Source organism: Papio anubis, chromosome 5, assembly GCF_008728515.1.
Source record: "Papio anubis isolate 15944 chromosome 5, Panubis1.0, whole genome shotgun sequence".
In the NCBI taxonomy this organism is placed as follows: domain Eukaryota; kingdom Metazoa; phylum Chordata; class Mammalia; order Primates; family Cercopithecidae; genus Papio; species Papio anubis.
Genome location: NC_044980.1, coordinates 55,183,915 through 55,199,955, shown reverse-complemented (window position 1 = coordinate 55,199,955; position 16,041 = coordinate 55,183,915). Strand labels below are relative to the sequence as shown.

General features: G+C 37.4%; 1 long non-coding RNA gene across 1 annotated transcript in view; it reads right to left on the bottom strand.

Annotated features, from left to right (window-relative positions):
• Positions 1-9,552: 9,552 nt before the first annotated feature.
• The window catches only part of LOC101012832, a 58,019-nt gene continuing 51,530 nt past the window's right edge, over positions 9,553-16,041 (bottom strand). Inside the window, exons 3-4 of the long non-coding RNA XR_004183959.1 lie at positions 15,757-15,936; positions 9,553-11,856 (exon numbers count right to left, since the gene is read on the bottom strand). This is a non-coding gene — a long non-coding RNA (uncharacterized LOC101012832). The remainder of the gene's footprint in view (positions 11,857-15,756; positions 15,937-16,041) is intronic.

Here is a 16,041-nt window from a genome sequence, read left to right as displayed (position 1 = left end):
CTTTATCCAATTCACCACTGATGGGCATCTAGGTTGATTCCATGTCTTTGCTATTGTAACTCACAAAACTTTGATAAACTAATGTTGTATATTAACATTTGTTGTGTCTTATAATTGAGGACATATGATTATTATTTTAATTCAAAGGGTTTATAGCATGCTCATATTGCTGAGTAATTCAAATGATTCTGAGTAATTTCAAACTTTTTTCTTCAGGACTTTTCTCATCTACACTCTTCCCAGAGTCAGAAAAGATATTACACAGAGGATAGAGCCTGAATTTGTCCCAGTACCACCAACTACCAGGCTTCGTTTAGTGAAACTCTACTCACAAACATTTTTGGGAAGATAAGTAGAGTTACCTGTTTCCCAAGGTGTTTTTGTTTTAAATGAAGTTTTCCCAAAATATTTAATTACTATTTGAAAAAAAAATTACCCAGGTGATTACAATGTTCAGCCAGGGTTGAGAGCCACTAGGGAGTTGATCTAGGGCAATTCATTTTCCCACTTTCTCAGCCAGCTTTTCCCAAAAATAACTCCACCCCATTTGACCATTTCAACAGATATTGCTTCTTTTGCATACTTAGAGATAAAGATTAAATTGCAAAAACCTCTGGGAGTTACCAAAAAAATTAAACATAGAATTATATGAACCAGCAATTCTACTCCTACTTTTATACCCAAATGAAGTGATAACAGGTGATCAAACAAAAACTTGTACACGAAATGTTCACAGCAGCATTGTTCATAATAGCCAAAACATGAAAATAACTCAAATGCCCATCAACACATGAATGGATAAACAAAATGTGGTATATCCACACAATGGAATACTATTCAGCCACAAAAAGGAGAAAAGTACTGGTACATGCTACAACATGGCAGAACCTTGAAAAGATTATGCTAAATGAAAGAAGCCAGACATAAAAGATCACATATTATATAATTCTATTTATATGAAATGTCCAGAATAGGTAAATCCAAAGAGACAGAAAGCAGATTAGTGGTTGATGAGGGTTGGAAGATGGGGAGTGGAGAATGGGGTGGGTGACTGTTTAATGAGTACAGAGTGTCCTTGGGGTAATGAAAATGTTTGGAAACTAGACAGAGATGATGTTTGCATAACATTGTAAATGTACCGGAAAATCTGCATAGAGATGTCATTGACCACAAATGCAATATTTTTCATTTATTACCAACAGAAAAATCCCCCCCAAAACCCCTAGAGTTGTAAATAAAGGGTTAAAGTGAAACTACTGGTGCTTTAGTTAGATGCTCACTTATTTGTATGGTTCCATTTTAAGTTCCTGTGTGGAACCTTTGCAATGTCTTTAAAACTAAGGTACTTCATCTATGAGATCTAAGGGCATTGTGGAGATTAATTGAACTAATGTAACAAAGTTCTAGATTTTGTAAAACTTACCAAAGTAATATATTTTAATTACAACTAGTTAATATTGTTCTTTCTACTCTGACTTCTGGGTCATACTTCCCTTTGGGTTACAGTTGTGAAGTGGTCATAGGCATTGTTGGAATCCAGCTGATGGGAGGTTGAATTTGACATATATTTAGTTTGGATTATGTGGGAGATATTTATGTGATAGTATAACTTAGTGTGATAGGCTGTATAGTGGCTTCAAAGATATCCAGGTCCTAATCCCTGGAACCTGCGGATGTAACCTTAAATGGCAAAGGAGACTGCAGATGAGATTAAGTTAAGCATCTAAGCACCTTGCAACAGCAAGGTTATCCTAGATGGGTTCTAAATGCAATCACAAGTGTCCTTATAAGATGGAGGGGTGACACAAAAAAGATGTGACCACTGAAGCAAGATGCTACACTGCTGGCTTTGAAGTTGGAGGAGGGGTCCACAAGCCAAGGAATACTGGAAGAGGCAAGGGACCAGACATTCCTGTAGAGCCCCTGGAGGGGGTGTAGCCTTCTGACACATTGATTTTGGCCTAATGAAACTGATTTCACATATCTGGCCTCCAAAACTGTGAGAATAAATGTATATTATTGTAAACCAGAGAGTGTGTGGTAATTTATTATAGCAGCCATAGGAAACTAATGTAGATAGCTGAGTCCTTGCTGGCTAAAATGATGTTGGAATGGCTTCCAGTAACATTTCTATTGCCCACTGTGTCAACCCACCAGCAGAGTAACAGGAAAGGAGAGAGCCAGAATGTTAGCATGATGCAAATTGCATCATATAGAGTCTAGCACCAGAACTGTGTATGCAGTGTAGCAGAGTTTAAAATGTAGATAGCCAGAAGTCAGTCTTCTGAAAATTGGAAAGCAATTCCAATTTTCAAGCTTGTAAAATTGTTTTCATTGATTTCTACTCAAATTGGAAATTCTTTCCTATCGTCAACATGTTTGATGATGCCTAATAAAAGCTACAAATTCATCATACCATTTTTTTCTTTTTTTGCTGGAAAATGTACAAATAGAATGTATCTGAATTTCCATGTAGGGTCCAAACATGCTGTCATAATACAAACAGTATGCATACATCTCTCTCTTTTCTGAGTGTATGTGTGTGTGTATGTGTGAAGTCATATGTTTTATGCTTTCCTATATATCAGATTATGTTTTAGCATTTCAGAGGCACTGTGTCCTGCTAAAATCCTGTGGTTCCAGATGAAATGGCAAACACTATTGCCAGCAATGTGATAAAACAACCAAAGAAAGTGTTCAAGTGACCCGACTCATAAAACTCACCAATAAGTCAATATATGCAGTAAAAGAGTTATTATAAGAGCAGCTAAGAGTAATTAATGTGAATAAGTGTGTAGCTTAACACAGTGAAGTATCACTTTTAAATGCATTTTCATTTCTCTTGGGTAAGAGTTAGCAAACTCTGACCTGAGCACCAAATTCAGCCTACTGTTTTATTTGTAAAAAATTACACTGGAACACAGTCCCACCCATTTATTAACATACTGTTTATTGCTGCTTTTGTTCTAGAAAAGCAGAGTTGAGTAGTTGAAAAAAAGACTGTGGCCAGGCACAAATGTCTCATGCCTATAATCCCAGCACTTTGGGAGTCTGAGGTGGATCACTAACTGGTCACTAACTCCTGGGCTTAAGTGGGTGGATTACTTAAGCCGAGGCATTAGTGACCAGCCTGGGCCACATGGTGAAACCCTGTTTCTACAAAAAGTGTAAAAATTAGCTGGAGGTGGTGGTGTGAACCTGTAGTCCCAGCTACTGGGGAGGCTGAGGTGGGAGGATGACCTGAGCCTGGGAGGTCAAGTAAGGCTGCAGTAAACTGAGATCATGCCACTGCACTCCAGCCTGAGTGACAAAGTGAGATCCTACATCCAAAAAAAAAAAAAAAAAAAAAGACTGTAATATAAGGCCCCCAATGTCAAAAATATTTACTATCTGATCCTTTACAAAAGTGTTTGCTAACTCCTTCCCTTGTGTATGCTTTGATTTCAGATTAATTATATCTTATATGTTATATATGTGATATATAAGATATATATATATATCTCTAATATGTTATGTATTAAGAATTATTCACTATGCCACAAACTATAGATACAAAAGGAGTATCTCTAGGGAAAGCCAAAAAAAAAAAAAAAAACACGGAAAGAAAGCAGGCTAGCAGAAGCTTCAAAATATCAAAAACTCTCTTACTGTGTGGCAATATAAACTAAAAACTAATTCTCAAAATCATGGAGCTAGAAAAAAGAATCAAGACAACCAAAAAATATGGTTAATAAAAATGAAGACAGAAGACATAAAGATGATTATGAGAACCAGGGTCTTTTCAAACAGGAGGTGAAAAAGGATTGAGGAGATGGACATGGCAATGAAGAAGAACTTAATTTGCACACAGTCAACAGAGGGGGCAGGAGGACCAACACAGCTGCAGTTCTGCCACATTATTTATTTTGGTAAGTACTGTTATCTTTTGTTATGAGCCATATGTCATTCAACAGTGTTTAATGGCTTTTTTCCAAATCATGACCCCATAATATTTACTGAGAATTAAACAGAACTTACTATAGAAAAAAGAGATAATTCTTAATTAGATATTTTGGGGAAAAAAACATTGTCATATGACAAGATAACCAAAGAGTAGTCAGCTAAAACTATACGAATGAAGTATTCTAAAAATGTGTCAGACAGCTAATTAACACAATATTTTATTTTTCTAAAGATCTTGCAGTGTTTGTTATCTTTATCACTATCAGTCATCTTTATCACCTCTTTAAGTTTGCATTTTATTGTCACTTTAAAAAATTTTAAATAAATGTCCATTTTGTATCTACCATTCTGTATCTTTATGTAATAGTATCTTATAGTCTATATCTGTATCAAATATTCTATATGTATGTTATATTCATTTTACCTTATTTTATTTATTTATTTATTTAGACAGAGTCTTACTCTGTCTCCCAGGCTAAAGTGCGGTAGCACAAGCTTGGCTCACCACAACCTCCACCTCCCAGGTTCAAGCAATTATCCTGCCTCAGCCTCCTGAGTAGCTGGGATTACAGGCACACGCTACCACATCCAGCTAATTTTTGTATTTTCAGTAGAGATGGGTTTTGCCATGTTGGCCAGGCTGATCTCAAACTCCTGACCTCAAGTGATCTGCCCCCCTTGGCTTCCCAAAGGGCTGGAATTACAGATGTGAGCCACCACACCCAGCCCCATTTTATTAATTTATAAGAATATATAATTATACTTATAATTTTATTCATTTTATATTAATTTTTCTATTACTTAGATGAAGGCTAAAGCTCTAGTTTCCTTTGTATTTTTCAGGTAGAGGATTTTAATTCACTGAGTACCTGATCATTTTACATACATAAGTCAAATAAATATGAAATTTGAAAAATTAAGTTTTTAAAATTCTTAAGTGCTTACAATACATTGAAGAAAACAAACATTGCTTAAGCAGTTTTTAAAACCTTGATAAGAGGTCATCAACATGATTTAAATGTGAAATTAGCTAATGTAACTAGCAATTAGAATGAGATTTAGCTTATATGTGTGGAGGTATAATGGAAAACTCTTGTGAGGAGTCTTTTATTGCACACCAAGAGAAACATGAGAAAGAAAAATAAGTTGCATTTTTCTGTATTTTTCCCTAAATGAAATGCTTGGCAACATCCTCAGAAAGAAAAAGAATAAACGAGTAATATGAAAGAAAACTATATAAAGGATTTAATTATTTCTAAATTGCCTGGGTTTTTTTTTTTTTTTTTTTAAGTGCCTGTTTTTTTTTCAACCGGGAATAACTGTAGAAGCTTTATTTATTTATTTTTTAAAGGAATGGTTACTATTCTTAGGAAAAGTGTCAGTAAATATAGTTAATAATGGTGATTACAATTTTATAAACTCATTCAAAAGTCTTGATTTTAAAGGTGATAGTAAAAAAATATATATCTATTTATCTTGTTCCCTGAAGAATGGTAGTAAGAATGGTAGTACTCCTGACTGCTGAGAGACTGTCCTCCTTGGCATATTTGATGGCCTTCAAAGCCATCATACTTCAGTATTCAATGTCAAAAATTTATTTCCATTTGCAAACTTTGCTTAGAACTCACCTATATTTACCTTTCCTCCTATGACTTATAAGATAATATTAACATCTACATAACAGAACCTCACTCACAGAATGTTCGAGCCACGAAGGTGCTCTGAGACCCTCTGCCTCAACAGGCTCATTTCATAGATGAGAGAAGCCCAGAGAGGTAAGGGCGCCTTCCAAAACTCTAGTGCCTGTTTCTAGACATGGAACCAGAACACCCCTTTGCATTTCCCATCACACTTTTCTGCTTATTATGTGGCATGAGCTTGTCTTTAACATTGAATTAGAATTATTGCACATTACGTTGCATTCATCAAGGCCTGCCCTTCAGGCAGTCTTATGTAACAGTCTATTATAAAACATCTGAGAAAAATCATCCACTATCCTTTCAGATGTTTTCAAAACAATTTATATTAAATGCTAATAAAATGAAACAGAAAATGCCAGATAAACTTTTTAAAATAAAGATTTTGTGATTCATTGGGTTTAATTATTGGTTTTATTTTAGCATTACTTTGATACATTTCATGAAGCATACAGACAGAACTAAAGCCACATTTAAAAGGCAATTAAAAAAACCCAGACATTAAGATATAATTTACATACATTTAAATCTATTTAAAATGTACAGTTCATTCATTTAGTATAACCATAGAGTTGTGCAAACATCACCACCATCTAACTCTGGAACATGTTAGAACCCCAAAAGAAACTTAATATTCATTAGCATTTTGCATTCCTGGCAGCTCCCTCTTGCCACCCTGTATCCTCAGTCTTAGCAACCACTAAGCAACTTTCTGTCCTCATAGACTTGCCTATTCTAGACATTTCCTATAAATGGCATCATACAATATGTGGTTATTTTGTGACTGGCTCTGGCTTCTTTCACTTAGTATAATGCTTTCACATTTATCATGTAGCATATGTACGTGTCTTTACCTGTTATAACTGAGTAATATTCCATCGTATGTGTATTCCACATCTTTATTTATCCATTCCTCACTTGATGAATATTTGGATGGTTTTCACTTTTTGGCTACTATGAACAATGCTGCCATGAACATTTGTGAGCAAGTTTTTGTGTGGCATTATGTTTTCATTTCTTTTGGGTACATATCTAGAAATAGACTTACTGGGTCATAGGGTGACTCTATGTTTAATATTTTTAGGAATTCCCAGACTGTTTGCAAAGTGGCTGCATCATCTTACAATCTCACCAGTAAGTATGGCATGAGGATTCCAATTTCTTCACAGCCTTGTAAAAGGAAAATTTTACAATTATAATTATTTGGCAAAAACTCAATGAATTTTTTTAGCATCTATTTTGTGAAAGGTCTTGTTTGAGGTGCTATAATTTTTTTAACACTATCAATTTTTGTGGAAAAAATTAGAACTTTTCTAAAGGAGATTATTTTTAAAGTTTATTAATTATTATTTATTTTTATTAATGCATACTATTTGTATGTATTTATCGGTACATGTGAGAGTTTGATACATGCATACAGTATATAATGATCAAATCAGGGTATTTAGAAAATCCATTACCTCAAGCATTTGTTTTTCCTTTGTGTTTGGAACATTTCAGATCTTCTCTTTCAGCTATTTTGAAATATGCAATATAGTTTTTGTTAACTATAGACACTCTATTGTGCTATTGAACACTAGAATTTATTTCTTCCACGTAACTGTATGTTTGTACCCATTAACCAATCTCTCCTCATCCCCCCAGCCCTTTCCCAGTCTCTGGCATCTATCATTCTATTCCCTGCCTCCATCAGATCAACTTTTTAGCTCCCACATAAGTGAGTGGGAACATGTGATACTTGTTTTTCTATGCCTGGTTTGTTTCACTAAACATAATGACCTGCAATTCCATCTCTGTTGCTGCATATGATGAGATTTCATTTTTTATGGCTGAATAGTATTTTGTTGTGTATATACCACATTTTCTTTATCCATTCATCTGTTGATGGACTCTTGGGTTGATTTCATACCTTGGCTATTGTGAATAGAGCAGCAATAAATATGGGGGCTATGGTTAACCCTTTCATTTATTGATTTCTTCTCCTTTGGATAGATGGACAGTAGTGGGATTGCTGGGTCGGATGGTAGTTCTATTTTTAGTTTTTAAAGACAATTTGATACTGTTTTCCGTAATGATTGTACTAATGTACATTCTCACCAACAATGAGTAAAGAGTTCCCTTTTCTCCACATAATCACCAGCATCTGTTATTTTTTGACTCTGATAATAACCATTCTAACTGGGGTGAGATGGTATCTCATTGTGGTTTTGATCTGTATTTTCCTGATGAGTAGTGATGTTGAGCAGTTTTTCCTAAACCTGTTAGCCATTTGTTTGTTTGTTTTTTTAGAATCGTCTATTCATGTCCTTTGCTCACTTTTTAGTGAGATTATTTGATTCTTTGCTATTGAGTTGTTTGAGTTCTGTGTATATTCTGGATATTAGTCCCTTGTTAGATGAATAGTTAGCAATTTTTTTCCCCATTGTACATGTTATCTCTTCACTCTATTGATTGTTTCCTTTCCTGTGCAGAAGCTTTTTAGTTTACTGTAGTTCCATTTGTCTATTTTTCTTTTGGTTGCCTCTGCTTTTGAGGTCTTAGCCACAAAATCTTTGCCTAGTTCAATATCTTGAGGCATGTCCCCTATGTTTTCTTTTAGTAGTTTTATAGTTTCAGGTCCCATATTCAATTCTTTATTTTGAGTTGATTTTTATACATGGTGAGAGATAGAGGTCTGGTTTCATTCTTCTGCATGTGAATATCCAGTTTTCTTAGCACGATTTATTGAAAAAAAATGTCCTTTCCCCAGTGTATGTTCCTGGCAACTTTGTCAAAAATTGCCTGGCTGTAAATGTATGAATTTATTTCTGGATTCTCTATTCTGTTCCATTGGTCTATGTATCTGTTTTTATACCAATAGCATAGTGTTTTGGTTACTAGAGCTTTGTAGTATATTCTGAAATGTGTTAGTGTGATGCCTTCAGCTTTGTTCTTTTTACTGAGTATTGCTCCTATTTGGACTCTTTTATGGTTCTATATGAATTCTAGGATTGTTTTTTTCTATTGATTCGAAGAATGTCATTAGTATCTTGATAGGAATTGCATTAAATCTGTAGCTTGCCTTGGGTAGTATAGTCATTTTTAACAATATTAATTGTTCCAATTATGAGCATAATATGTCTTTCAATTTTTGGTATCCTCCTCAATTTCGTTCATCAGGTGTAGTGTTTTTTGTTTTGTTTTGTTTTGTTTTTCGTAGAAATCTTCCACCTCCTTGGCTAAATTTATCCCTGAGGATTTTTTGAAGTTCTAAATGAGGTTGCTTTCTTGATTTCTGTTTCAGTTAGTTGGTTACTGGTGTATAAAAACACAACTGATTTTTTTATATTGATTTTGTGTCTTGTAACATTATTGAATTTGTTTACCAGTTCTAAGAGGATTTTTTGGTGGAGTTTTTAGGTTTTTCTATGCATAAAATCATATCATCTGAAGGAGAGACAATTTAGCTTCTTCATCTTTTTTTTTAATTGGAATCTCTCTGTCACCCAGGCTGGAGTGCTCTGATGTGATCTTGGCTCACCGCATCCCCTATTTCCCAGGCTCAAGTGATCTTCTCACCTCAGCCTCCTGAGTAGCTGGGACTACAGGTGTGTGCCACCAAGCCTGGCTAATTTTTGTATTTTTCATAGAGACAGGGTTTCATCATGTTGTCTAGTCTGGACTTGAACTCCTGGGTTCAAGCGATCTGCCCACCTCAACCTCCCAAAGTGCTGGGATTACAGGCTCGAGCCACCACACCTGGCTGGCATCCTGTTTTCCAGTTTGAATGCCTTTCATTTCTTTCTCTTTCTGGAAAGAGAAAGTCTGGCTAGGACTTCCAGTATAATGCCGAATAAGAGTGGTGAGAGTAGGCATCCTTGTCTTATTCTAGTTCTTAGAGGAAAGGCTTTCAGTTATTCCCCATTCAGTATGATGTTAGCTGTGGGCTTGCCATATATGGCCTTTATTATGTTAGGGTATGTTCCTGCTATACCTAATTTGTTGAGAGTTTTCATTATGAAGGGCAGGGGAAAAGGGATTCTTTTCTGAAGGGCGTTGTGTCACTCAGTGTCTGATGAGGATATAGAAGTAGGTGTTTGGTGAGAGATAGTAATTCAAAGAGGGAAAACTTACTATAAAGAATTATTAACTGGTAAAATGTGATTAACTACAAAAGGGGTAAATTACATGCTAAATAACACAGAAATACCAAAACATTGGGAGGAGCTGCTACTTCTAGGACTGAGGGAGGATACCCAAGAAAGGAACAAACATGGAAGGGTCTTTCTCCTCAGCCTTTCCCCTCAAGACTGAGATTCAGACGTTGTTGGAGAGGGTGGGGCTGTGGTCCCCAGGATAGAAAAGTTCCTTGAGGTGCCATAGACCAGGCCTGGTGAGTAGGGTGCTGGCTGTTGGGTGTCAGTGGATCAGCACTGTGGTCAGAAAAGTGCCTTCTAAGGTGCTGGCAAAACCCACTGGAAGGTGGTCACCACTGGGTCTCCTGCGTACCGCTGGCAAGGAAATTGCCTGTTTGGGTGACAATAAAACTCAATAGGAAGCCCTCACTTGATGCTGGTGAAACTCACTGTAGGGTGACTCTCCCATATACCACTGGTGGTGGCCACAGGTAAGAAGAACCAGGAAGAATCAAGAAGGAATGATCCTTTCTTTGCTATACTTTGTTTTATTTTATTTTATTTATTTATTTATTTATTTATTTATTTATTTATTTATTTATGACAGAGTTTTGCCTTTTTTCCCTAGCTGGAGTGCAATGACGCGATCTCGGCTCACTGCAACCTCTGCCTCCTCTAGTGAATCTCTTGCCTCAGCCTTCCAAGTAGCTGGGATTACAGATGCGTGCCACCATGCCCAGCTAATTTTGTATTTGTACTAGAGATGGGGTTTTACCATGTTGTCCAGGCTGGTCTCAAACTCCTGGCCTCAGGTGATCCTCCTGCCTCTGCTTCCCAGAGGGCTGTGATTACAAGCATGAGCCACTGCACCTGACCCCTTTGCTATACCTTGTAATGTTTTTCCTACACTCTACCAACAACACATGACATTGCACTGGCTGACCAAGGAGCCAGATTAGTATTATGGAACAGAGCAAAGAAGGGTGGATTTGGAGCTGAGAGGCAATATATTGGTAACTCTCAGTCAACTCCTTTGGCTTCTTAGCTTCCATATGCATGATTATATATATATTTGAACTCTGTATAACACAGAGTCAACTCTGTTCTTCGGAGAAGTGCAGAGTTCTCATCCCTTTCCCCAAATGAGGAGACACACATTTCCAACAGTCATCGTAGTCTCAGCTGACTGTCTTAAATACTCCTCAAATCAAAGTCCCACTGAATATTCTGTTACCTAAAGGCTAAATTGTAGAGTTTACATTCAAAAGCTTTCATAAAATAGTGAGAAGGAGAGAAAAAGGAAAATTGTTAATATATAAAAATACACTCATATACATCACATGCAAAAAGAAAATACACAAAACTATCAGAATTCTCATTTTTGTAATTGATTGAAAGGCTATAGTTGGTGTCTATGGCATCCTTCTTCTACTGCCTATTCTATATTTCCATTGCCCTTAGATGGTCAGGGTTCTTTGTCTGGGGAGTGATCCAAACTTTCATTTCTAAATGGCCTGAATCCTCAATAATCCTGCCCCCTCCTTTTGACTCCTGCAGTTTCCCATTAACCTTTATTTCACACCTTGAGTCCAGGTTCTATGGAGGTAGCTAATGTTGGAGATGATGCATCTGGTCCTGGGCAGGTGTCCGGTGAGATGATTGCTTTTCCCTTTGGTCCTGGTCTTTGGACCTCATACATTGCTGTTGAGCCTGTTTCTGTCTGCATGGCATATTTACCTCGGAGGCTGTTTCCACTATGTTCATGTGACACTTGAGGGAGCTGCATCATTACAGTTTCTTCTCCAAAATGCTGGGGTGGAGGGGGAAGGGCAGTGGGGTGGAGGAAGAGGGATCCAGAATCCCTGCACAGACTCCTCTGGCTGGATGCCAGATGCAGCCACTCTCTCCCCCATCTCTGTGCTCCTCTTCTGGGTGGTGGTAGGGTGAGATGGGAAATTCTTGTTGGTCTTGGATACTTAGTAAAGACATCAGTACATTTTGTTAGCTTTAAAGGTTTAGTTCTTAGCACTTTGCCATCCTGGGAAATCAGTGCCAGCGAATCCCATAGAACTTGTCTGCTTTTTGCCTCAATTTACCTGTCCCTGAAGACAATAAACAAAGAGCTGGCATTCTGCTTATAAAAGGGTAGTATAGTAAAAAATGAAGAACATATTGTATCTCACAACTCATTTCCCATCTTTTAATAAATACTGATAGGTTTAAAATAGCTAAAATTGAAAATAGATGCCTATTTGAAAATTGACTAATTACATTCTAGCAGTTATACATGAGATATTTATTATATATCACGTGTACTATAAATTTAATTATCTGTGGTATAAATAGACATTCCTAACCACTTCCTTTTAAGCATTTTCTCTTGAACTTTCAACATCTGTATTGGATTCAGAACACGAAACAAGCACAACTCTTAAAAGTGTCAGACATGCTAGATTTCTTTCTCGCTCCCATGGAAAAAGTAAACACAGCATAAAACACTCATCAAATTTTAGAAGTTAAGAGTGTGCTTTATGTAGTTTATCCTAGAAAAATCCTCAAGTTATACAAACTTTTAGATTATGAATGAGTTATGGTCATTTGGAGATGGCAACAGAGCAATTGGCAGGTTCAAGAATTTATACACAAAGGTGAAAGGCTTTTGAAACAACCAGAGTTTTCTTTCAAGTCTAACTTTCTGAGTAATTTATCTGAAAAACTGTGAGATGCCATGCAGGAAGACTTTAGAAATCATCCCAATGTCCCTCAATCAATCTGGTTCAAATATGCGGAATTGGAGGACAGGTCAAGAAAGCAGATGCTGAAACAGGAGGAAATGAAGTCGGCTTATTGTGAACATGACTTTTTCCCATCTAAAAAAAGATGATAGTTTACATTATTTTGAGAATTGTGGAGTGGGAGAAGCAGATCGACCCTTTCATACTGCTGAAATATAATTTTCCTGGCCACACATCTTTCCTCATTAATTGTCTCCAATTCTTTGAATTGTTCTTTTTTTAGTTAGAAGTTAGACTTGAAAGAAAACTCTGGTTGTTTCAAAAAGCCTTTCACCTTTGTGTATAAATTCTTGAACCTGCGAATTGCTCTGTTGCCATCTCCAAATGACCAGAAAAAGAACAAAAGAAAGAACACAAGAAAAAAAAAAATCTTTCCTACATTTTTTTCTGTTATAAAATAATTTCATAGTTGTATTTACCAAATCTTTAAGCATGAATGTGGTAACCAGTGAAAACAGCTTATTCGGTGGTGGCATGAAATGATAAAAAAAAATGTATATATTCTCTTTTATTTTCTCTGTCTTTATTCTCCATCCATATCAACTGAAGGGTAGCTAGAGGGTTTTCTGCAGAAGTCTGAGTGTCCCTTGTCCCAGGAGAGAGTTGAGATGCTTTTGTTACCTAGATCTGTGCTTCTGGAGCTACTTCACTGGATTGATGTTTAGGGAGGACTAGAAAGTTGACGGGTGGATCACGAGGTCAGAAGATCGAGACCATCCTGGCGAACACGGTGAAACCCCGTCTCTACTAAAAAATACAAAAAACTAGCCGGGCGAGGTGGCGGGCGCCTGTAGTCCCAGTTACTTGGGAGGCTGAGGCAGGAGAATGGCGTAAACCCGGGAGGCGGAGCTTGCAGTGAGCTGAGATCCGGCCACTGTACTCCAGCCTGGGCGACAGAGCGAGACTCCGTCTCAAAAAAAAAAAAAAAAAAAAAAAAGAAAGTTGAAGGGGAGAAGTCTAACCATGAAGCATGTTGGAGTGCTAAGATCCCTGATTGTGGTACCTATAGATAAATACTGTGGCTTTGAGAGGCAGAGCAAAGACTCCAGTGCAATCTGTTTTTCAGTGAGCAACAGCATCATCCACCATGGAATAAATCACTTGGGGGTGGATAATGTATTTCAAGGTTCTGTGATTCAAGATTGTGGGACAGACCAGAGGCCCTTCCCCAAATAGATTTCACAAGCCCCAGTCTTCTCATCTTGGTGATGGCGGCCAGAGAATGACTGAGTTTGGGTTTTCTGTCAGCCCGAATGGGAGAGGCTTATTCACTTGGAATTAGATTTGTAAAAGGTAAAGAAATATGGTATTTCAGGTACCTGTGGATTGTGAAACAAATTCATGCTCACTACATTTGTTTCAAAAGCATAAATGGGCCCTGCCTTCTGCCTTTATCTACTCTACACATATAGTGTGGAACAGTACGATCAGGCCACTGTAAGACCATTTCAGGTTCCTTTTTGAGCCAGAAGATTAAGTTCCATAAAAAGTGAAGAAAAGTCAACAATTTAACACAAGAAATGTTTACCGACTAACTACTCTATGCTAGGTCTGTGAGTATGAAGAAATAAATGTGACATATCCCTTGAGAAAGCACAAATAATCCAAAGAATTCATAAATATACAAATGATTAACTACATCAATAAAAAAGTCTTTTTGATGGGTGTGGCCAGGTCTGGGGCTGGAAGGCTCACCTCTGCATTGCAAAAGAATTAGTCTTCAGTTGTGTTTCATGGAGTAAAAGAGATATGTTTAGGCCAAAAGAATTGGAGGAAAGGGATAGAAATCTCATTTTTGTTCATCTGCAGTATTAGTTTCCCCATAATCAAACACGTTCATGTAAAAAGCAGTTTAGTAGCCAAGAAATCACCAAAATTGTTCATTATGAAAATCTGGAGACTTAGGCACAGATAAAGTTGATGTTCTGAAGCTCACAGAATTTGCTAACCTATTACTTAGGGGGAATATACCCCTGAAGATCATTACTTGAGGAAAAAATACACATTTCCTTTGGAAGAAAGTAAAATCAGAAATCTTGAGGGTTCTCTTGAAGAAAATCAGACCTGTAGTTCTAACCAATCCACTGACCTTAGTTGAGAATGTTAATGTGCCAGAGAAACAAATGAATGCTCACCTTTCCAAGGAAGATAGTAGAAAATAACCCCCTTGACTATCTTCAGCTGGAAGAAAGAACTCTTTTTTTTTTTTCTGCGATGGAATTTCACTCTTGTTGCCCAGGCTGGAATGTAATGGTGCAATCTCAGCTCACTGCAACCTCTGCCTCCCGGGTTCAGGCAATTCTGCCTCAGCCTCCCAGGTGGCTGGGATTACAGTCGCGCACCACCATGCCCGGCTAATTTTTGCATTTTCAGTAGAGACAAGCTTTCACCATGTTAGTCAGGCTGGTCTCAAACTCCTAACCTCAGATGATCCACCCGCCCCAGCCTCCCAAAGTGCTGGGATTACAGGCGTGAGCCACTGCGCCCAGTTGAAAAAAGAACTCTTTAATCCACTATGCCTAACCTTTTCCTTTATCCTTTAGATTTAAATGATTAACTTCTGATAATGCTGCAGACATTTTTTTCTGAAAGATTTGTTAATGAATGGATTTCTTTTGAAGGAAGTCCAGGTAAGAGCACAGATAGACAGAGAGTTCCAATGATGACCAAATGTGAAACATACTATACTATGGTATATAAGAATCCTCTAGAGATGTAATTGTAACACCAAGATCAAAGCACAGGGGACTGTATCAGTGCATTTCCCTGCAGAAGATAGGACTCTGTAAAGTGAAAGGCAAGTAGCATGTAGAGGAAGAAGGACACTGGGAAGAGCCCTAACTGCTGATGGGAGAGCCTAGGCTAGCTCTGGTCCTTCACTGGTCACTGTGACATCTTAGGCAAATCACTTGCTTTTCTGGGCCTTCGTTTTCTCACCTGGAACCGAGGTAATTGAATTAGGCCCTTCTTTAAGTCCTAAGATTCCAAAATCTCCAATGCAGGCACATATTAATATTGTACCAGGTAACCTTTGTCTTACATTGAATTGCAGGTATAGTTTGTGCATATTTGTCTCCCATCCAAAAGTCTGCAGATTCACTAAGGAAGAATCAGTTAAGGGCCAGTAGGGGGATTTGAAGGATTCAGAGCTGCAGGAGCTATTTTTTATTCCTGGGTAACTCTAAACCAGAAGATGGAGAAGCTCACCTAAAAGCTCTGCCATCAGGTGTGTGGGTATTGTTGTACCAGGGTGTGGAGAGAGGAGAATGTCTCAGGAGACCACGTAAGGGTTCCTACGATTGCAGAACCAACCAAAGAGCCTTGGAGGTACCAATGATGAGATTTTCTCTAGTTCTTTGAAAGCCAGGAACTGGGCCATATTATTTTCTGTGAAAGAAAAGAAAAATAAGTGAAAATGCTTCACAGAATATTTTATAGCAACACACTTCTCAGGACTAATTAATAGTTTTAGAAAATGGAGGGAAAGAGCTC